The sequence below is a fragment of the Stegostoma tigrinum genome, chromosome 3, assembly GCF_030684315.1.
Source record: "Stegostoma tigrinum isolate sSteTig4 chromosome 3, sSteTig4.hap1, whole genome shotgun sequence".
NCBI lineage: Eukaryota > Metazoa > Chordata > Chondrichthyes > Orectolobiformes > Stegostomatidae > Stegostoma > Stegostoma tigrinum.
In genome coordinates this window covers 55,621,825-55,645,977 of record NC_081356.1, presented here as the reverse complement: position 1 = coordinate 55,645,977, position 24,153 = coordinate 55,621,825, and the positions used below count along the sequence as shown (strand labels likewise).

The window sequence follows — 24,153 nt, the reverse complement described above, 5'->3', positions numbered from 1 at the left end:
CCACCGCCTCCCACAGCTACCTAGAATACACCTCCTCCCACCCAACTTCCTGCAAAAATGCCATTCCCTATTCCCAATTCCTTCGCCTCTACCGTATCTGCTCCCAGGATGAGGCATTCCACTCCTGCACATCTCAGATGTCCTCGTTTTCAAGGACCACAACTCTCAAACCACCCCCCCCCCCCCAACCTCACGTAGTGGTCAAGAACGCTCTCGGACATGTCTCCCGCATTTCTCGCAAGTCATCCCTCGCACCCTGTCCCTGAAGTAACAACCAAAAGAGAATACCCTTTGTCCTCACATACCACCCCTCCAACCTTTGGATCCAACATATCATCCTCTGACACTTGCGCCATCTGCAATCCGACCCCACCACCAAAGACATTTTTCCCTCCCCACCTTTGTCTGCTTTCCGGAGGGGCCACTCTCTCCATGACTCCCTTGGCCACTCCACACTCCTGTCCAACCCCATCACACCCGGCACATAACCCTGCAACCACAGGAAGTGTTAACCCTATCCCCATACCTCCTTACTCACTCCCATCCCAGGCCCCAAGAAGACTTTCCACATCAATTAGATGTTCACCTGCACAACTGCCAATGTGGTATACTGCATCTGCTGTACCCGTTGTGGCCTCCTCTACATTGGGGAAATCAAGTGGAGGCATGGGGACTGCTTTGCAGAACACCTATGCTTGGTTCGCAATAAACAACTGCACCTCCCAGACGCAAACCCCCCCTCCCATTCCTTAGATGACATGTCCATCATGGGCCCCCTGCAGTGCCCTAATAATGCTACCCAAAGGTTGCAGGAACAGCAACTCATAATCCACTTGGGAAACCTGCAGCCCAATGGTATCAATGTGGATTTCACAAGCTTCAAAATCTCCCTCCCCCTACTGCATCCCAAAACCAGCCCAGCCCTTCCCCACCTCCCTAACCTGTTCTTCCTCTTACCTATCACCTCCTCTCACCTGAAGCTGCACCTCCATTTCCTACCTACTAACTTCATCCCGCCCCCTTGACCTGTCCGTCCTCCCTGAACCAACCTATCCCCTCCCTACCTCCCCACCTACACTCACCTCTACTGGCTCCATCCCCACCTCTTTAACTTGTCTGTCTCCTTTCCACTTATCTTCTCCTCTATCCATCTTCGATCCACCTCCCCCTCTCTTCCTATTTATTTCAGAACCCTCTTCCCCCTCCCCCATTTATTATGAAGGGTCTAGGCACAAAAGATGCTGTGCTCCTAAGATGCTGCTTGGCCTGCTGTGTTCATCCAGCTCTACACTTTGTTATCTCAGATTCTCCAGCATCTGCAGTTCCCAGTATCTATGTAACTCACTGTTGTGATACAAAATGTTAGAGGAATTTTTGTGATTTCTATTTCTGATTTTAATAGTTGATAGACTTTACTGTTTCTCACAGCCAAAGAATTTTGTTGCAGGCAAAAGAATTTTGACATTCTTTTGGAGTGATTCAATAAACTAGGTTTTATTTATTTTGACTTCAGTGAAATTGTGAGGGGTGTAAATTGGACCATGTTAGTTTCCCACTGTGCAAGTTAGGCTTTTTTTTAATCAAAATGGTTTTTGTCTCTTTGGGTAGCAAAGAGTTAGTCATCTCAACAAGTGACTGAATGACACTGGCTGAATTCCAGTCAGATTGTCATCAACATGGCTTCATGTCCAGCCTACCCTCAATTGCACCTGCTGTATTGGATGAGTTATGTCAGCATTCAGTGGAAGCAGTTGAAGGAGAGCTACATTACACATGCAGAAGTATCTGAATTCAGCATAGAACAATTCAGTTGTCTAAACTTTTGAAGAATGATATTACTGAGTTAATATTGCAAAATAATGTAGGTTTTGTCCTTTTTCCACCAAAATAAATGTTTCCATTTTTAAGTGTGAAAATTGATCAAAGCTATTAGAGGTGGGTGTTGGCTGAGGCAGAAATGGTCGAAATCTTGTCTGAGTTTAAGAAAAGTGTCAAATCTCACTGCAGAGACTTCAGCACATAGTCTAGGTTGAAATTTCACTGCTTTCTTGCAGGAATTTGCCTACAAACTCATATGTATTAATAATAATTATGTTCTACTTCTGTGATTGCAAATCTGTGCCAATGGCTGACACTAGGATTGCCACTTTCCTGCTTCATGTCATTATTACCTCAGCAATATTCCTTTGTGCATCAACCATACTCTAAACACTGCAAGTAACCTGCCTGCTGTTGCTATTGCAGACACAGAAGTTCTCTCATTTGCATCCCAAAATCCTTTACTACTTTTCCTGTCACTCCCAACACGGCCCTGAGAAAAACCAAAGGAGAAAGGAAGATGTCGGGATACTTATCTGGCAGCATTTTTACCCATTCTCCTAGCCTCTCAACCTTCAACCCCGCCTCTAACTAGTTTGTATATTTCTCCCTTTCATGGCTATTTGGGATTCTCCTATGTGAAACCAGCTGTGTATTTTCTTAGAACAGTTATACTTTCCACCTCCAGTAACTTTCCAAAATTTCACCATGATGTACTTCTGAATTTCTGGAGTTTTCTTAAAAAATTATTCATTGGACATCAGATGAGCCAGCATCCCAAGTTGCCCTTGTTGGTGGTGAGCTGTGTTCTTGAACTGCTGCATTCCATTTTGTGTAGGTAGACTCACAGTGGTGTTAGGAAGCCAGTTCCAGGACATTGGTCCAGTGACACTGAGGGGGGAGCAATATATTTTCTAGCTAGGGTGTGATTGCTTGGAGAGGAATTTGCAGGTGATGATGTTCTCACGTGTCTGTCTATGTATGAATTTGGATTCATATTTTCTTCATTAAGTTCCTATTTCTGCCAAAATTAAGTCACATCCCCTTTGTAATTGTTACATCACTCCCTTCTATGTGTAGTGCTCAATGGTTAGATTGCTCTGTGGTAGATTAGGTTAGCCCCTTTGCAGATCCATGCTTGATGTGGGTGGAGCTGGAGAGCTATTTGACTAATACTTTGCAGAAGGTTCCAGAACCTGGAGAACATCTATGTAGAAATCTTTTGTTTGCTGAGTTACTTTGAAGTTCTGCAAATAAATTTGTTGTAGACTTAGAACTGGGGTAATCCCTGCATTTCTCCGAGATAAGAACAGATATTTAATATATACAGCAAACCGATTAATATGTAATACTGCAAAGTTAGTGTTTGGAACTTGCCTGTTTTATTTTGAGTACTAAGTCCATGCAGAAAATACTACTCAGTCTTAATTTTTAAAAAATTGTTATGAAGGTGCTTCATTGTTTTTACTTTTTCTGAGTGCTCATATTTGAAGGACTGTGGACTGTGATTAAAGTTCTCTGGAAAAGCAACAATTTGTTTATTTTGTTTAAATCACGTTTGAAACATTGGCACAATTTTTTAAGACACTTAGAAGTCACATGGCTTTAGCTAGTTGCTTAGATTAAAACACTTGAAAGCATCTGACTGGGTTTATGGTTTTGATTTACTTATCAGATATAATGAAGACAGTGCTAATGTAGTTTGGACATCTTTGCCTGGACCCCTGGCCCAAGCCTAAATCCTTGTTGGTGGGGTAATTTTGCATTCCTTACGTTAGAGTAAAGATAAAGGAACACTTCACCAATAAATATTCCTCACGTGTCTGCTGCAGCTTACTGACCAGTAAAATCAATCTGACAGGATGGTCCATTTTTAAATAATTGGAAACTATTGCTATCATTAACATCACTATAATTTCCTGCACTTTCAGTCTGTGAATGGTGGCATTGTACTTGAGTAACATATTCAGTATAATAAAAAAGTAAAAGTTGAAATGGAACTAGATTAAAATGACATCAGTTAGACAAACGCCAGATGGAATATGACAAAAAAAACGCACAATGATACAATTGTTCCTTAGCTTTATAACCATGACTGTTATTAGCTGTTTGACCTTTCAGCTTCTCTGTTTTGATTCACATGTTTTGAATGTTTCTCAGAATATGTATCTGGTGTACAGTTTGCAGATCATATCAACAATGTACAAAAATAGTATGTTACAGCAACCAAGAATAGAACCACACTGGAGCTTGGCAACTCTGACACACCATGCGGGGGATGCTTGTCGGAGAAACTCTAAACATCGAGGTACCAATCAAATCTAGACTAAAACAGATTAAGTCTGGAACATTCAGCAAGCAAAACGTTGTCTTCAGTTTGGTGAGTAAAAAGAATAATGTTTTAATTTTCTGATGGTGAGAAAGATCACATTGAACCATGATTTGAAACTCAAGATGATCCAATTTACTTCACATAATTCGACATAATGGATTATACTTCATTTGAAAGTTTGACACCAAGAAAGTCTAGAGATGTTACTTGGATTGGAATTATAAATTCCTAGTTTTAAACTTATGTTTAAATTGTGTTTAAAATTAACTGTTATATCTATCGAACTGAAATCCATTTGGATTAGAATCAAGAGATAACTGTAGAGCTGGATGAACACAGCAGGCCAAGCAGCATCAGAGGAGCAGGAAAGCTGACATTTGGGGCGAGACCCTTTTTCTGAAGAGGGGCCTTGATCAAATGTCAGCTTTCCTGCTCCTCTGATGCTGCTTGGCCTGCTGTGTTCATCGCACTCTACACCGTGTTATCTCAGATTCTCCAGCATCGGCAGTTCCTACTATCTCTGGATTAGAATCAAATTGGACTGTGACAGAGATCTATGTGGGAAAATCTACAACTTGTGTTAATTTAATTGTTTTGGATTTGCATGTGTTTGCCGAACAGCCTTGAGGGGTAGGAATTCAATCTGGCTGCAATGTTAGATTTTGTATCCAATCCCTTTTGTTTGACTTTTTAAAATGTGTTAATCCCCATTAGACTACCGGACTAGGAGTTCATGCATCGTTGTGGAACATGTGTACAAAGCTGATGGCCTAGGGAAGAAGCAATATATAGTCAAGTAGTGGAGATCTGTCTTTCCAATTGAAGTCATTATAGTAAGGAATGTCAAGCTAATTCAGATACTGCAAGAGCCCATGAACAGCTAAAGATAAATGATCAGATAATCTGTTTTTGATCTTGTTCGTTCAATGACAAAAGCTGGCCAGAGAATGTGGAAACAAAAGCTGGCCAGAGAATATGGAAGAATTCCTGTGCTCTTCTTCAAAAATTGCCAAGAGATGTTTTCCACCCTTGGATTATTGGCTCACCTGAATGGCACTACCTGCACATAGCAGCACTTTCTCCATATTTCACTAAGGTGTCTGCCTCGATTTTGTGCTTAATTCTCAGTAGCAGAGCTTCAGCACTGACTCAGAGGCCGTTGTGCAATCAATTAAACATGTATGATACCTAACTGATGCCACATATTGAGTGTTAGCAGGCCATTTAGACAGGTTGGGATCATTTTAGGCATAACAAAAAAAATCATCGGCAGAATTTAACGGCCACCTCACTCTCAGGGCTAGGATGTGATTTAATGAGGAAGGTGCAGGGGCAATGTCAACTTCACTCTCCTCCCCCCAGGTGTGAAAGATTGAGTTGGCTTTACCAGCCATAGGTAGGCCTAGGTGGGTGCGCCTGTTTTGGCAGTGTCCAGTAGAGGGACCCACAGCTGCAGACACCTGCCCTCACTTGACCACACCCTCCACCACCCATTATTGGAGCCTGCCTTATAGGATTTGCTGAGGTCCCCTCAGTTACCAACATTATGCAGCTCCCACAATGTTTCTCCTACTGAGCTTTCTGAAGTATAGTTGGCTCTGCTATGACGCAATAGTTACGTTCCTGCACAACATTGTATTATTGAAAATCACACTATAGAAGTAACAGGGCCTGTGGGAAAAGCGATGTTAGGGGCACCCCACCAAAAAGATCACTCAAAATTGCTCAGAAATCACTCAAAATCCTAACACAAATGATAGCACAGTTTGAATAAATGTTTAATTCATATCTAATGATGAAATAAACCTAAATTAACACCTTCCCTTGAAAAAATGTCAAGATGACTTGATGGGGGAAAAGGTTTTGAGGTTGCTCTGTTGTTCATGCAGGGGCTGAGAGTCATCATCATCATCATCATCATCATCATCACCACCACTTTCAGGTGCAGTTGTGGTTGTAGGGTAAGGGCAAAAAATAGTTAATCCAGAAATGGATAGCTGTGGTTCATTGTCTTCTGACTATTTTTGGAGGGTGGCTTTAAAAAGACATCCAGTTTTTGTTGCTTTGCCCTTTTTTCTTCTTTCATGAAGAAGCTGTTCATAGGATGACAAAAAGATTTCATTCTGCGAACTGCCACCCTGCTGCGTTCTCCATTGTAATCATTGTCCTCTAACAGCTGCAACTGCTTCTCAATTTCCCTCAGGATAGAAGTGGAAGGCTGTTGTGGTGCTGCATCCTGGACTTCACCTTCTTAAACACCAGCTTCCACTTCCCCCTCACCTACAAGTTGTTGTAGATCAGCTGTAGAAAGGTCTTCATGGTGGGACTCAAGCAGCTCTTCATCATCCTCACTCTCCACTTCGTCAAATCCAATTTACTTTGCAAAATCAACACAATCTTCTTTGATTCTTGGGAGCTCCTCTGATGGATCAAAGCCTTTAAAATCCTGAAAAATGTCTGGGAGAAGCTTCCAGCAAACTGCATGCTAGCAGTCCTTACTGACATCACCAAAGGCCGCCATAATAATATCAATTGTATTTTTGATGTTAAAGCTTTTCCAAAATTGAAGAATACTGTCCTTATCCCCGTCAGTGGCTGCAATCAGCCTCTCAAATGTGTGCCTTAAATAATAAGCTTAAAAGCTACTAATACACCCTGGTCCATGGTTTGAAGAAGAGAGGTTGTGTTAGAAATAGTGCCTTGATGTTTTTAGCAAGCTCACCAATGGTGGGAGGATGGCTTGGCTCACTATGTAGGGTGAGGAGAATCTTGAATTCCAAATTTCTTTTCCTGAAATATTTTCTAAAAACACCCTCCAAGACATCAACAATAAGGTCAGAAAATAAGTAGCCCCATCATCAAACCTCTTTTGCTTGATCGAAAATAGAAGCCTCGGTTAGCCTGAAGGTATCTTTTCAAGGCTTGCGGGTTGGCAGAGTGGCACACCACCACTGCCTTAAGCATAAGCCTCCATTGACATTGGCATCCAGCAGCACAGTTATACCACCCTATGCCAACTTAAAGCTTGGAGGGTGTGCTTTGTTCATAGAAATGTAGGTTTTTGATGGCGTTCACTTCCAATATGTCTCGTCCAATTTGAAAATTTGATCTAGGTTGCAATCTTCTTTGTCAATTAATTTTTTTACTATGGGAAGAAATACCATCACATGTTCCTTGACTGTACTGGCACCTTCATGAAGACCCTTTCAGTGCTAACATTGCACGTATTCAGGTCAAAGCCCTCAAAATTATCATGTGATGTTGACGTGTACTCCTCCATGCACCGATGGAATCGCGTTATAGCCAACACAAGTTTTAGAAATAGCATTTCCCCGATTTGTAAGTCGCAGTATGAACAATCCGCATTGCCAGGACATGCGTTGTAGCAGAGCAGACGCTATCTGCAATGAATGGCCACCACTCTCCTTAAAGCTGTTTGTTCAGAACAGCTTCTGGCCTCTGTTCCTGCCTGCGCTCATGGGTCTGGAAGGTCTCGCTATTTACCACAGACACACAGACACATAGACCCAGAGACACACATGGACACACTATGCTGTGGGAATATCAGATGTTTTACTCCTTGTAGCTACTCCCGACACAGATTAAGACTAGAAATGATTTCTAAAAGTCTGGAGGTGTGAGGCGATAATCCTGCGCTGATCTGTAAACTCCACAAATTTGGGTTAGGTCTCTAATAACATGTGTAACATTAATAGCAAAGTAGATCTGAGCTGCTGGACCTCAAAGCTTAGTAGTTTCTGACCTTCACCCTTCTTATCTGTTCAAACTTGTAAGGGACAGGGTGAAGTTCATCCACCAACAGATCCTACTAAAATAACCCTATCAGATTTCAGCCTGGGTTCAGTGTAATGAGCTTCCTCAAGTCTTCATCAGGTGGATCGGCATCCATTATTGTGATGCCAAGAGTTGCTAGAATAATCATGATTTTCACCCCAGTTTTATTTCTGGTATTGTGTATGGGCCAATTCTCCAAGACATTTTGTTTTTGACCATCTAGATATAAAAATGATTTACTAATCCATTTTTTCTGATACTCAAGAGAGAACATCTATGTCATGTTCTTATTCCCTGGTGATCCTTGGAGAATTTAAATCTAAAGTCTTAGGATATATTAATCTGAACATTCTTCCTGCCAAACAGTAGAGTACCTGCTCCATATATGTGGTTATGTACTTATATATGCAAAATATCATTACACATGTAGAGAAATAGGCTGTGATAATGGGAACTGCAGATGCTGGAGAATCCAAGACAACAAAGCGTGGAGCTGGATGAACACAGCAGGCCAAACAGCATCTCATGAGCACAAAAGCTGACGTTTCGGGCCTAGACCCTTCATCAGAGAGGGGGATGGGGAGAGGGAACTGGAATAAATAGGGAGAGAGGGCGAGGCGGACCGAAGATGGAGAGAAAACAAGATAGGTGGAAAGGAGAGTATAGGTGAGGAGGTAGGGAGGGGATAGGTCAGGAGGGAAGATGGACAGGTCAAGGAGGCGGGATGAGGTGGTAGGTAGGATATGGAGGTGCGGCTTGAGGTGGGAGGAAGGGATGGGTGAGACGAAGAACAGGTTAGGGAAGCAGAGACAGGCTGGGCTGGTTTTAGCATGCTGTGGGGGGAGGGGACGAGCTGGGCTGGTTTTGTGATGCAGTGGGGGGAGGGGAAGAACTGGGCTGGTTTTGGGATGCAGTGGGGGAAGGGGAGAGGAAGATGGACCGGTCAAGGAGGCGGGATGAGGTGGTAGGTAGGAAATGGAGGTGCGGCTTGAGGTGGGAGGAAGGGATGGGTGAGAGGAAGAACAGGTTAAGGAAGCAGAGACAGGCTGGGCTGGTTTTAGCATGCAGTGGGGGGAGGGGACGAGCTGGGCTGGTTTTGTGATGCAGTGGGGAAGAACTGGGCTGGTTTTGGGATGCAGTGGGGGAAGGGGAGATTTTGAAGCTTGTGAATCCCACTTCCTACAGACAAGAGGGGTGACCATGGGTACCCGCATGGGCCCAAGCTATGCCTGCCTCTTTGTAGGTTACGTGGAACAGTCCCTCTTCTGCACCTACACAGGCCCCAAACTCCACCTCTTCCTCCATTACATTGATGACTGTATCGGCGCCGCCTCTTGCTCCAGAGAGGAGCTCGAACAGTTCATCCACTTTACCATCACCTTCCACCCCAACCTCAAGTTCACCTGGGCCATCTCCAACACATCCCTCACCTTCCTGGACCTCTCAGTCTCCATCTCAGGTAACCAGCTAGAAACTGATGTCCATTTCAACCCCAACGACTCCCACACCTACCTGGTATACACCTCCTCCCATCCACCCTCCTGCAAAAATTCCATCCCCTATTCCCAATTCCTCCGCCTCCGCCGCATCTGCTCCCAGGATGAGGCATTCCACTCCCGCACATCCCAGATGTCCACGTTCTTCAAGGACCGCAAATTTCCCCCCACAGTGGTCGAGAACGCCTTTGACCGCGTCTCCCGCATTTCCCGCAACACATCCCTCACACCCTGCCCCCGCCACAACCGCCGCCCAGAAGATCCCCCTCGTTCTCACATACCACCTCACCAACATCCGGATACAACGTATCATCCTCCGACACTTCCGCCATCTACAATCCGACCCCGCCACCCAAGGTATTTTTCCATCCCCACCCGTGTCTGCCTTCCGGAGAGACCACTCTCTCCATGACTCCCTTGTCCGCTCCACACTCCCCTCCACCCCCACCACACCCGGCACCTTCCCGTGCAACCGCAGGAAATGCTACACTTGCCCCCACACCTCCTCCCTCACCCCCATCCCAGGCCCCAAGATGACCTTCCATATCAAGCAGATGTTCACCTGCGCATCTGCCAATGTGGTATATTGTATCCATTGCACCCAGTGTGGCTTCCTCTACATTGGGGAAACCAAGCAGAGGCTTGGGGACCGCTTTGCAGAACACCTCCGCTCGGTTCGCAATAAACAACTGCACCTCCCAGTCGCGAACCATTTCAACTCCCCCTCCCATTCCTCAGACGACATGTCCATCATGGGCCTCCTGCAGTGCCACAATGATGCCACCCGAAGGTTGCAGGAACAGCAACTCATATTCCACTTGGGAACCCTGCAGCCCAATGGTATCAATGTGGACTTCATAAGCTTCAAAATCTCCCCTTCCCCCACCGCATCCCAAAACCTGCCCAGTTCTTCCCCTCCCCCCACTGCATGCTAAAACCAGCCCAGCCTGTCTCTGCTTCCCTAACCTGTTCTTCGTCTCACCCATCCCTTCCTCCCACCTCAAGCCGCACCTCCATTTCCTACCTACCACCTCATGCCGCCTCATTGATCTGTCCATCTTCCCTACTGACCTATCCCCTCCCTACCTCCCCACCTATACTCTCCTCTCCACCTATCTTGCTTTCTCTCCATCTTCGGTCCGCCTCGCCCTCTCTCCCTATTTATTCCAGTTCCCTCTCCCCATCCCCCTCTCTGATGAAGGGTCTAGGCCCGAAACGTCAGCTTTTGTGCTCCTGAGATGCTGCTTGGCCTGCTGTGTTCATCCAGCTCCAGGCTTTGTTGTCTAGAGAAATAGGCCACTGTATTGACACATCCATTCAATTTCCCCCAATTGTTTAGTCAGTGGGGAAGATGACCTCTCTAAACAAGCTTTGATGAAGCACAAGCTACAGTTCACAAAATTGCAAGACAAATTGATCATAATTTTTATTTTTTAAAGAGAGGATCTAATAGAAAAAAACAATAGACAAATTTAAATGTTGGCTGAACGTACAGGATGATGAAGTGGAATAAATTAAGCTATGAAATAATGTGCAGAGAATCTCATTACAAAATCCTAAGTTAAAATCATGGCCATCAGGGTTGTAGTGACTACTAATAAACTTGGCAATAAATGTGCACTTATATTTCCATCCTTAAGTAATGCAGGAGCATTAAGTAGTCATTTTTAATGATGTTTTACTTGCTAATCTTGCTGCTGAATAGTACAGTGCAGCTCGGAAAATGCCCTTTAGATTGTTATCATGGAGAAGAGGCAGGGATGAATTGGTTCAGAGGTAGTAGGAACTGCAGATGCTGGAGAATCTGAGATAACATGGTGTAGAGCTGGATGAATACAGCAGGCCAAGCAGCATCAGAGGAGCAGGAAAGCTGACGTTTCGGGCCTAGACTCTTCTTCAGAAATGGGATGAATTGAATTGTTTTTACCATTTGACTGTAACAAAAGGGAGTCAGCAGCGGGTGTGAGTGGATGGTGGTCAATCTGAGTGACAAGGAGCGTGGGTTGTGGTCAGTGTGAGTGATGGAGGTGTGGGTAATGTTCAGCGGGAGTGAAGGATGATGTGGTTGATGGTCAGTGTGACTGATGAGTGTGTGGATGTGTGGTGGTCAGTCTGAGTAACAGGGTATAGATGGTAGTCAGTATGGGTGACAAGAATGTGGGAGGATGATGGTCACTGTGAGTGACGAGGGTGTAAATGGTGGTCAGAGATAATGAAGGATGATGGTCAGTGTGAGTGACAAGGGTATGGGTGATAGTCGGTGTGAGTGAAGGATGATGTGGGTGAGTGTGAATGAGGGAGTGAGGGTGGTTTCAATGTGAGTGACAGGGTGTGGGTGGTGGTGGGTGTGTGTGTGATGGCAGTAAGGATGGTGGTCAGTGTGAGTGACAGTGATAGGGTTGTGGGTGGTGGTGAATGTGACTGATTGAGGGAAGGTTGTAGTTGTCAAGGAGTTACACGAGGGCTTCTCCATTAAATATATTCTGGATAAGTATCTAAGTAAGTTATAACTGTGTCAGATAGTTCTAAGAAACGTCCGAGGGGTCCTGACGCACATCTGGTGTCTGGAACATCTGCATCGGTATTTCTCATTGTATATTTATAGTATTTAATTCTGTACGTGAGGTGAAAATTAGCTGGATCTTCGTATATAGAAACAGAATGAAACTGATTTTGGGTGAGGAGATGCATAGTGCTCCATAACTGACTGCTTATATAAGTGTGTAAGTAATGGCTCTAGTTATATCCTTAACTTTCTGGAAAATATACAGTTGGTGCTGGGAGCTGATTCAGTTGTATTTTTCAAAAAGTTGTTGGATATTCCCTGGGAAAGGACACATGTACAGAATTATAGGGAGTGATTAGCTTTCCAAAATGAGCGAAATCCTCCAGCTACGCTCTACGATTCAGCAAAGTTCATTAATTATTCCTCTAACTTGCATATCTCTCTTACCTTCAGGTAGCCTATCTACAGCTAAACTGGTATGTCCCATTTACCACAGTTATGACCTCACGCTTCTCTTCCCCTTAGCCCACACCCTGGCTCTCCCTCTCTCTTTCTCTTTCTCTCTCTCTCTCTCTCTGTCTCATTTACACCTGCACACACACGCGCGCGCGCACACACACACACACACACACACACACACACACACACACGCATACTCTCTCTCTTTCTTTCTTTCTCTGTCTCTCTCTCTCTCTCTCTCTCTCTCTCACACACACACACACACATACACACACACACACACACACACACACACACACACACACACACACACACACCTTCCTCACACCCTATTTCCATCCCCCACCTCTTCAACTGCTCTTCTTTCCTCAGCACAAGATAATAAAATGTGAGGCTGGATGAACACAGCAGGCCAAGCAGCATCTCAGGAGCACAAAAGCTGACGTTTCGGGCCTAGACCCTTCATCTGATGAAGGGTCTAGGCCCGAAACGTCAGCTTTTGTGCTCCTGAGATGCTGCTTGGCCTGCTGTGTTCATCCAGCCTCACATTTTATTATCTTGGAATTCTCCAGCATCTGCAGTTCCCATTATCTCTCTTCTTTCCTCAGCACCTTGTCTTGTGACAGTGGCAGGTGCAACACCTGCCTTTCTGGTCACTTGCTATTTTAATTCTCTGTTTCACTCCAACTTCTCTATCCTTGGCTTCCTACACTTTTCCTGAATGATGCTGAACACATTCTCGAGAGAAGGAAATTGAACTTTGAACCAGATATTTAACTGCCAATCTTGACAACTTCGGACCTAAGCCTTCACTGCCATTTTCTCTTGTAAAGAAGTTCTGATAATGAAGGATGGGTTTGCAAGAGCTACTCAGAATGGGAGTGAGATATACATAGAACATAGAACATTACAGCACAGTACAGGCCCATCGGCCCTTGATGTTGTGCCGACCTGCCATACCGACCTCAAGCCCATCTAACCTACACTATTCCACGTACGTCCATATACTTGTCCAATGACGACTGAAATGTACCTAAAGTTGGCGAATCTACTACCGTTGCAGGCAAAGCGTTCCATTCCCTTACTACTCTCTGAGTAAAGAAACTACCTCTGACAGCTGTCCTATATCTTTCACCCCTCAATTTAAAGCTATGCCCCCTCATGCTCGCCATCACCATCCTAGGAAAAAGGCTCTCCCTATCCACCCTATCTAACCCTCTGATTATTTTATATGTTTCAATTAAATCACCTCTCAACCTTCTTCTCTCTAATGAAAACAGCCTCAAGTCCCTCAGCCTTTCCTTGTAAGACCTTCCCTCCATACCAGGCAACATCCTAGTAAATCTCCTCTGCACCCTTTCCAAAGCTTCCACATCCTTCTTATAATGTGGTGACCAGAACTGTACACAATACTCCAAGTGCGGCCGCAGCAGAGTTTTGTACAGCTTCACCATAACCTCTTGGTTCCGGAACCCAATCCTTCTATTAATAAAAGCTAAAGCACTGAACGCCTTCTTAACAGCCCTGTCAACCTGGGTGGCAACTTTCAAGGATCTGTGTACATGGACACCGTGATCTCTCTACTCATCTACACTGCTAAGAATCTTACCATTAGCCCTGTACTTTGCCTTCCAGTTACTCCTACCAAAGTGCATCACTTCACACTTGTCTGCATTAAACTCCATTTGCAACCTCTCAGCCCAGCTCTGCAGCTTATCTATGTCTCTCTGCAACCTACAGCATCCTTCACCACTATCCACAACTCCACCGACCTTAGTGTCGTCTGCAAATTTACTAATCCATCCTTCTACGCCCTCATCCAGGTCATTTATAAAAATGACAAACAGCAGTGGATCCAACACCGACCCTTGTGGCACACCACTAGTAACTGGTCTCCAGGATGAACATTTCCCATCAACTACCACCCTCTGTCTTCTTTCAGCAAGCCAATTTCCGATCCAAACTGCTATATCTCCCACAATTCCATTCCTCCGCATTTTGTACAATAGCCTATTGTGGGGAACCTTATCGAACACCTTGCTGAAATCCATATACACCACATCAACCGGTTTACTCTCATCTACCTGTTTTGTCACCTTCTCAAAGAACTCAATAAGGTTTGTGAGGCATGACCTTCCCTTCACAAAACCGTGCTGACTATCCCTAATCAATTTATTCTTTTCCAGATGATTATAAATCCTATCCCTTATAACCTTTTCCAACACTTTACCAACAACTGAGGTAAGGCTCACTAGTCTATAATTACCAGGGTTGTCTCTACTCCCCTTCTTGAACAGGGGAACCACATTTGCTATCCTCCAGTCATCTGGCACTATTCCTGTAGACAATGACGAGTTAAAGATCAATGCCAAAGGCTCGGCAATTTCCTCCCTGGCTTCCCAGAGGATCCGAGGATAAATCCCATCCGGCCCAGGGGACTTATCTATCTTCACCTTCTGAAGGATTTCTAATACCTCTTCAGTGTGAACCTCAATCCCACCTGATGATGCTTGACCATTCTTGATTGGTGTGTGACTGGTCAGTACATGTGGCGTTCACCTCCCTTCCTTCCACCGCATTGCTGGGCCATGGAAACCATCTAAACGTTGTGAGATATTCCAAACATCACTGTGTGGAAATTGGTTGGGAATGCACCAATTGCGTTTCATCATTTTACTTTCTGTTAGAAACCAAAATTGCATGATCACTACCTGCCTGTTTCATTTATCTGGCAATAAGAACAAAACTACCTGTTGGGGTGACTTGGTCATAATCAGGGTCAGTAATGATTATCAAAAGCTGCAAATATGTAAAATTTGCATTTGCATTTGCATCTGCATCTGAAGAGAAAAGTGGCTTATATTGAGAGTGGAAGCCTATGTGTCAATCAGGATTATGAACCTGTTTGATTCCTTTCCTCTGTTTGACAAAATGATACAGGCAATGCTTTCCCAAACATTAAATCTGCAGGCTTTACAGATAAAGTTATATAATTAAAGAATGATCTCAACATGACGATGAAAGTGAGGAGTGCTAATGCTTTTTCCATTTTGACACTCGAGCCTCCTAAACCTCAAGAATAGATTATTGCCTTGGAATATTGCTATCTGTAATTAAAGAAAATTTAATCAAGCATTCTTTTTTAAAAAGAATACATTTTCCAGTCTAGTTTATCTCTTGAAAATATCTGACTCAGACCATTGTTGTGCTTTGATCAAATCCTCTAAATTATTAGCATCTTATTGAACTTTGAGGCAACATCACAGACAAGCTGATACATTCCTCAGCCTCAACCACCCATGCATATTTAATACAGGGATTCACTGGTTAAGACGTAATTGAGTGAAATTTAGTCAACATTTCCCTTCCTTAACCTGGAGTCCCTGATAGCAACTAATCCCAAACTGGGGTCACCTAATTCAGGACTGATCTAGGATCATAGATGGAACTCAACCACTGAGTATATTAAGACTGCTGAGCAAAGAAGCGTCAAACACTGAAATCCTGAACTGACTATATTTGGCTGAGGCACTGCTGTTTTTGTCCATTCCATGTTTATGAGGTAAGCTGGCAATTGAACTGACAGCTGAAATAGTACAGTGTGACATTCAAGAAGGTCGTTAACCTTGGGATACAATTACTGAAGGAAAGTTAACTGTAGAAGAATGATGCAGCCAATAAAACCTGTATTTCATTTCAGAGAAAAAAGAGAGATTTACATTTATATGTTTTCTAAGCAGAATTCAAAGACTTCATATGAAATTAAATGCTCTGAAACATAATGATTGCTGTCACATAGGTAAAGAAAACACTGGGGAGGCAGAGGTGTATTTGTATTGTCACTGGACGAGTAATCCCAAGGCTAAAGCCAACTGCCTGATGAATATTCAAATCCCAGCCATGTCAATCCTGCAATCCTGCAAAGCTCTCCTTATTGACATTTTGGCTTGCACCAAATTTGTGAGTTTTCTGACAGACTAGTCCATTGGGGAACAAAAATAACGTTAATATCAACGGCACCGGGAGCAGCCATTCTGATGTTGTGGTGATGAGAAAGGCCTGGTGTTCACTAAAAGTCAAGAAAGAAAGCAAACTGTAGGGATAGTAATAAAGTGTGGAGCTGGATGAACACAGCAGGCCAAGCAGCATCTCAGGAGCACAAAAGTTGCTTGGCCTGCTGTATTCATCCAGCTCCACACTTTGTTATCTTGGATTCTACAGCATTTGCAGTTCCCACTATCACTGTAGCGATAGTAATGTTGGATTGAGCTAAGAGATACCATTACATGAAGTAGGTGTATTCAACGGACCACCAAATAATGAGACAGATAACGAGGAACCAGTTTGGTAGGAAATTACTGACAACTGCAAGAATTATAAAAGCCGAGAGGGCCAAGAATCGTATTGGACTCAAGGTTAATTATGCTGCTAACTTCAGAGATGTTGCCAGGCTTGCTGAATTTCTCCTGAAATTTTTGCTTTTATTCACAAGTTTTTATGAGTGTGTTTGTCCAATGACAAAGGAGACATAGCTTTTATTTTGAAAGCTATACCTTACTGATAACGTTCGTAAACAAAATCATAGTAAAAGCATTTAATTATTAATATTCCAGGTTTTGCAAGAAAATTTAACAGGAACAATTGTACCAGTGTTCGTATTTACCAAATGCATTCCTCACCTGGCATGCAGCCTGAGGGCAAAACATTCCAAATTACGAATTTCATGAATGTGCAATAAACATAGCTTTCTGTACAACATGTTTTACTCAGATAACAAGGTGTGGAGCAGGAAAGCTGACATTTTGGATAGGGACGCTTCTTCAGAAATGGGGGAGGGGAAGGGGATTCTGAAATAAATAGAGAGAGATGGGGAGGTGAATGAAAGATGGATAAAGGAGCAGATAGGTGGAGTGGAGATGGACTGGTCAGGCAGGCGGGGATGGAGCCAGAAAAGGTGAGTGTAGGTGGGGAGTTAGGGTGGGGGTTGGTTCGTCCAAGGAAGACAGACAGGTGAGAGAGGCAAGGATGAAGCCAGTAGGTAGGAGGTGGGGGTGGTGTTTGACTTGGGAGGAGTAGATAGGTGGGAGAAAGGATAGGCAGGTTAGGGAGGCAGAGATGTGCTGGGCTGGTTTTGGGATGTGGCCGGAAGCGGAGAGATTTTGGATCTTGTGAAGTCCACATTGATATAATTGGGCTTCAGGGTTCCCAAGCAAAATGTGAGGTGCTGTTCCTGCAACCTTCGGGTGGCCTCATTGTGGCACTGGAGGAGGCCCAGGATGGGCATGTCGTTCACTGAGTGGGAGGGGGAGTTGAAGTGGTTCGTGACTTTGCCTGAAAGCTGCCACCCAGGTGGAGAGAGTTGTGAAGAGGTTGTATGGTGTGTTAGCTTTCATTAACAGAGGGATTGAGTTCAAGAGCCATAAAGATATGCTCCAGCTATACAAAAGCCTGGTTCAGCCACATCTGGAGTATTGTGTTCAGTTCTGGTCGCCTCATTACAGGAAAGATGTGGAGGCATTGGAAAATGTGCAGAGGAGATTTACCAGGATGTTGCCTGGAATGGAGGGAAGATCTTACAAGGAAAGGTTGAGAGAGCTGGGGCTTTTCTCTTTAGAATGATGAAGGATGAGAGATGACTTGATAGACGTGTACAAAATGATCAGAGGTATAGATAGAGTATTCAGCCAGAGACTTTTTCCTAGCAGGGAGGTAGCTATTATGAGGGGGCGTAGTTTTAAAGTGAGTGCAGGTAGACATAGTGGAGACGCCAGAGATAGGTTCTTTACTCGGCAAGTGGTTGGGGTATGGAATGCATTGCCGGAAACGGCGGTGGATTTGGCCTCATTAGGGATATTTAAGTGGCTATTAGATAGGCAAATAGATGATAGTATAAAGTAGGGGTGGAGGTTAGATAGACCTTAGGATTAGGATAAAAGTTAGGCACAACATGGTGGGCCAAAGGCCCTGTGCTGTTCTATGTCCCACACAGACAGTCACCCGAGGTTGGAATTGAACCCACGCCTCTGGCGCTGTGAGGCAGCAGTGCTAACCACTGAGCTACTGTGCCGTACATGGCATCTGTCTTTACCAAAGAAGAAGATGCTGCCTAATCATGGTAATAGAGACAGCAATAGATATCTGGTGTGTTTAAAATTGATTAGGAAGAGGTATGAGATAAGCTGACCTGCTTAAAATTCATAAGACACTTAAAGTTCATAAGTGTGACAAGATGCATCCAATCACACAACGGGAAGTGTTTTTTTTATTAATTCATTTGTGGGATGTGGGAATAACTGGGTGGCTAGCATTTATTACCCAGGTCTGGTTGCATTTGAGAAGATGGTGGTAAGTGCCTTCTTGAACCATGCAGTCCACCTGCTGTAAGTTGACTCACAATGCTGCTAGGGAGAGCTATTTAGGATTTTGACCCAGTGACAGTGAAGGAATGGTGATATATTTCCAAGTTAGGACGGTGATTGGCTTGGAGGGGAACCTGAAGGTGGTGGTATTCCCATACATCTGCTGCCCTTGTCCTTCTAGGTGGAAGTGGTCGTAGGTTTGGAAGGTGCTGTCTGAGGATCTTTGGTGAATTTCTGCACTGCATCTTGTAGGTAGTACACACTGCTACTACTGAGTGTCGGTGGTGGAGGGAGTGGATGCTTATGGATGTAGTGTCAATCAAGTGGGCTGCTTTGTCCTTGATGGTGTAAAGCTTCTTGAGTGTTGTTAGGGCTACACTCATCCAGGCAAGTGGGGAGTATTCCATCACACTCCTGACTTGTGCCTTGAAGAAGGTTGTCAGATTTTGGGGAGTTAGAAGTTCTGGTACTCACCGCAGTATTCCTATCCTCTGACCTATTCTTGTGGCCACTGTGTTTATGTGGCAGCTCCAGTTGAGTTTTTGGTCAATGACAACCCCCAGGATGTGGATAGTGGAGAATTCAGTGATGCTAACACCATTGAATGCCGAAGGCCAGTGGTTAGATTGTCTTTTATTCGTAATGACCGTAGCCTAACATTTGTATGGTGCAAATGTTATTTGATACTTGTCAGCCCAAGCCTAGATATTGTCCAAATCTTGTTGCAGTTGGCCATGGGCCGCTTCAATATCCGAGAAGTCATGAATGGCGTTGAACATTGTGCAATCATCAGTGATTATCCCCACTTCTGACCTGATGATGGAAGGAAGGTCATTAATAAAGCAGTAGAAAATGGTTGGACCGAGGGTGCTACTTTGAGGTTCTCTGTAAAGATGTCCTGGAGCTGAGATGACTGACCTCCAACAACCACGACCATCTTCCTATGTTCCCAGTATGACCCCAACCGCCAGAGAGTTTGCCCCTTGCTACCCATTGATTCCAGTTTCGCTGGTGCTCCTTGATGCCAAGGGCTGTCACTCTCACCTTATCTGTTATTCAGCTCTTCTGTCTATTCTTGAACTAAGACTGCAGTGAAGTCAGGAACTGAGTGACCCTGGCAGAACCCAAACTGGGCATCACGGAGCAGCTTATTGCTGACAGGTGCTGCTTGATAGCACTGTTGATGACGACTTCCATCACTTTACTAATGATTGAGAGTAGAATGATGGAGTAGCAATTGGCCAGGTTAAATTTGTCCTGCTTTTTAGGTACAGGATGTACCTGGGCAATTTTCCATATCATCAAGTAGATGCCAATGTTATAACTGTACGAGAACAGCTTTGTTAGGAGAGTGGCATGTTCTAGAGCAGAAGACTTCAGTACTTTTTCTGGAATGTTGTCAAGGCCCATAGCCTTTTCAGTATTCAGTGTTTGCAACCGTTTCTTGATATCACATGGAACAAGTCAAATTGACTGAAGAGTGATATCTGTGATGCTGGGGACCACTGGAAGAGGTCAAGATGGATCATCCATTCGGCACTTCTGGCTGAACATTGCTGTGAAAACTTCAGCCTTATCTTTTGCACTGATGTGCTGGGCTTATCCATTATTGTGGATGGGGATATTTGTGCCTCCTCTTCCAGTAAGTTGTTTAATTGTCTGCCACAATTCACAACTTTATGCAGCAGAATTTAGATCTGATCCATTGGTTGTGGACTCGCTTAGCTCTGAAAGGCCTAGGCCCGAAACGTCAGCTTTTGTGCTCCTAAGATGCTGCTTGGCCTGCTGTGTTCATCCAGCTCCACACTTTGTTATCTCAGATTCTCCAGCATCTGCAGTTCCCATGATCTCTGTCTACCACTTACTGCTTATGCTGTTTAGTGTGCAAGTAATCCTGTTTGGCTTCACCAGGTTGAAACCTCATCTTTAGGTATGCCTGGTGCTGCTCCTGGCATGCCCTCCTGCACTTTCCATTGAACCAGGGTTTATCCCCTGGCTTAATGGTAATGGTTGAGTGCAGGATATGCCAGGCTATGAGGTTACAGATCGTGCTGGAGTACAATTTCTGTTGTTGTTGAAGGCCCACAGTGCCTCATGGGTGCCCAGTGTTGAGTTGCTAGATTTGTTCGAAGTCTTTCCCATTTAACGCGGTGATAGTGCCACACAACATGCTGGAGGTTATTCTCAATGCGAAGGCAAGACTTCGTCTCCACAAGAACTGTGCAGTGGTCGCTCTTACCAACACTGTCCTGGACAGATACATTTACAGATGGCAGATTGGTAAGGATGAGGTCAAGTATGTTTTTGTCTCTTGTTGGTTCCCTTACCAACTGCCACAGGCCCAGTCTAGCAGCTGTTTAATTTCGGACTCAACCAGCTCAATTGGTGATGCTGCTGCTGAGCCACACTTGGTTGTGATCATTGAAATCGCCTGCCCAGAGTATATCTTGTGCCCTTGCCATCCTCAGTGCTTCCTCTAAGTATTGTTCAATATGGAGGACAGTATGTGGTAAGTGGCAGGAGGTTTCCTTGCCAATGTTTAACCTGAACCCGTGAGACTTTAAGGGGCCCGGAGTCAATGTTGATGAGATCCAGAACAACCTCCTCCTGACTGCATACACTGTGCTGCCACCTCTGCTGGGTCTTTCTGCTACTGGCAGGGATGGTGATGGTGGTGTCTGAGGTATTGTCTGTAGGGTATGATTCAGTGAGTATGATTATGTAAGGCTGTTGCTTGACTAGTCTATGAGACAGTTCTCCCAATTTTGGAACTAGTCCCCAGATGTTATTGAGGAGGACTTTGCAGTGTCAACAGAGCTGTTTCTACCGTTGTCTTTTCCAGTGCCAAGCTTGATGCTGAGTGATCCATCGAGCTTCGTTTCTTTGAGACTTTGTAGCAATTGGTACGACTGAAGGGCTTGCTAGACCATTTCAGATGGCAGATGAGAGTCAATCACTTTACCATGGGTCTGGAGTCACATGTAGGCCAAACCAGGTGAAGATATCAGATTTCCTTCCCTGAAGGACATTGGTGAACATAATGTGGAAATTACAGCGCACTCACCCTAATTTTCAATCTTCCTTAAATATAGGTTTGGTTTCAGAAGACAGAAGATAAATGTTACAGAGAGGCTCATGTTTCACCGGCCCGAAACGTCAGCTTTTGTGCTCCTAAGATGCTGCTTGGCCTGCTGTGTTCATCCAGCTTCACACTTTGTTATCTCGGATTCTCCAGCATCTGCAGTTCCCATTATCTCCAGCCTTAATTCTCAGTTTAGTTTTCCATCCCTGTGGTGCAGTTTGACAATTCTGACCCCTGTTAGTATCCCTTTATCCAAAGATCCTTCCTTTGACAGATGAAAATGATTGGCCTCTGATATGGCTTGGGAAACTCAACTGTTATTCTAATACCTTAGATAAATTAGTGTCACCACGAAGCCCCATATATTGATAAACAGGTTCTTGACATACTTTTGGTCCCATGCACCCTTAACCTGAACCATGCGACTCAGATTCTTATATTAAAATTTTGTGTTGGGTGATTATCTTATGAAAGTTTTATTTTACAAATTACCTTTGATTCAATGCATTCTGCTTCATACTGACCTGAACCCGTACTATTGCTGGAGGCTGTAGGAAATGCTGGATAACTAAAGAAATTGAGTCTTTGGTCAAGAAAAAGAAGGAAGTATACGGTTGGTATAGATAGCTGGGATTGAGTGAACCCCATTAGGAGTATAAGGGCAGCAGGAGCATACTCAAAGGGAAATCAGGAGGGCAAAAAGGGGACATGAGATGGCTTTGGCAGATAGGATTAAGGAGAATCAAAAGAGATTCTACAAATATATTCCCACTGCCCCAGTGGGACAGTCTGTTCTTTCCAGGTTGACAATTAGACACCATTCCCACAATCTAATCACTTAATCTGAACTATCAACCTCCTTTCTCCCCCAGCACTCCCCAACCTCCCACCTCACTATTGCATAAATGCTGCCACCACCACATTTCACAGCTCTGATGAAGACTCATCCAGATTTGAAACATTAGCTTGCTGTCTCTCTGTTGGTGTTGCCTGACCTGCTGTGATCTCCAGCATTTTTTGTTTTCAATTCAGATTCCAGCATCTGCAGTAACTTCTGCAGTGCAAAAGAATAACTAGAGAGAGATTAGGACCCCTTAAAGATCACCAAGGCTAAGTGTAGAGCCACAAGAGATGAGAGAGAGACTAAATGAATACCGTATATCATGTCAGTATTGACTGTGGAGAAGAATATGGAAGCAAGAGAAATTGGAAAAATAAATAGTGATATCTTGAAAAGTGTCCATATTACAGAGAGGGAGGTGCTGGGTATCTTAAAACGTATAAAGATGGATACATCCCTGGGACAAGATCAGGTGTATCCTAGAACTTTGTGGAAAGCTAGGGAAGTGATTGCTGGGCCTCTTGCTGAGATATTTTTATCATCAATAGCCACAAGTGAGGCACTGGAAGACTGGAGGGTGGCTAATATGGGAGATGGTAAGGAAAAGCCAGGCAACTATCAACCTGATGTCATTCATGGATAAGTTGTTGCAGCAAATTCCGAGGGACAGGAATTACTTGTATTTGGAAAGGCAAGGACTGATTAGGGATAGTCAACATGTGCATGGAAAATCATGTCTCAGTAACTTGATTGAATTGTTTGTAAAAGTTACAAAGAAGATTGATGAAGGCAGAGTGGTATATGTTGTCAATGTAGACTTCAGCAAGGCATTTGACAAAGTAGACTGTTTAGGAAGGTTAGATTATATGGAATCCTGGGAGAGTCAGCCACTTGATTACAAAATTGGCTTGAAGGTAGAAGACAGAAGGTGGTGATGGAGGGTTATTTTTTGAACTGGAGGCAAGTGACCGGAGGCATGCCGCAAAGTCTGGTGCTAGGTCCAGTGCTGTTTGTTATTTATGTAAATGATTTGGATATGATATAGGAGGTATGGTTAGTAAGTTTGCAGATGAAACCAAAATTGGTGGTGTAATGAGCAGTGAAAAAGATTATCTCAAAGTACAACAGGACCTTGAACAAATGGGCCAATGGGCCAAGGAGTGGCAGATGGAGTTTAATTTACATAAATGTGAAATGTCTCATTTTGGGAAGGCAAATCAGGGCAGGACTTATACACATAATGGTAGGATCCTGGGGAGTGTTGCTGATCAAAGAGACCTTGTAGTGCAGGTTCATGGCTCCTTGAAAGTGGAGTTGTAGGTAGAAAGGATAGTGAAGAAGGCATTTTGTACACTTGCTTTTGTTGGTCAGTGCGTTGAGTAAAGGAGTTGGGATGACATGTTGAGGCTATGCAGGACATTGGTTTAACCACTTCTAGAATACTCCATTCAGTTCTGATCGCCCT

The 24,153-nt window shown here is 44.1% G+C and overlaps 1 protein-coding gene across 2 annotated transcripts in view; it reads left to right on the top strand.

Moving 5' to 3' along the window:
- Positions 1-4,097: 4,097 nt before the first annotated feature.
- LOC125451026 (leucine-rich repeat-containing protein 2-like) overlaps positions 4,098-24,153 on the top strand; it is a 75,323-nt gene continuing 55,267 nt past the window's right edge. The window contains exon 1 of one of the 2 annotated variants that reach the window (XM_048527688.2): positions 4,098-4,198. The gene's annotated coding sequence lies outside the window, so the exon portion shown is untranslated. The remainder of the gene's footprint in view (positions 4,199-24,153) is intronic. The other variant, XM_048527684.2, reaches the window with a different exon arrangement.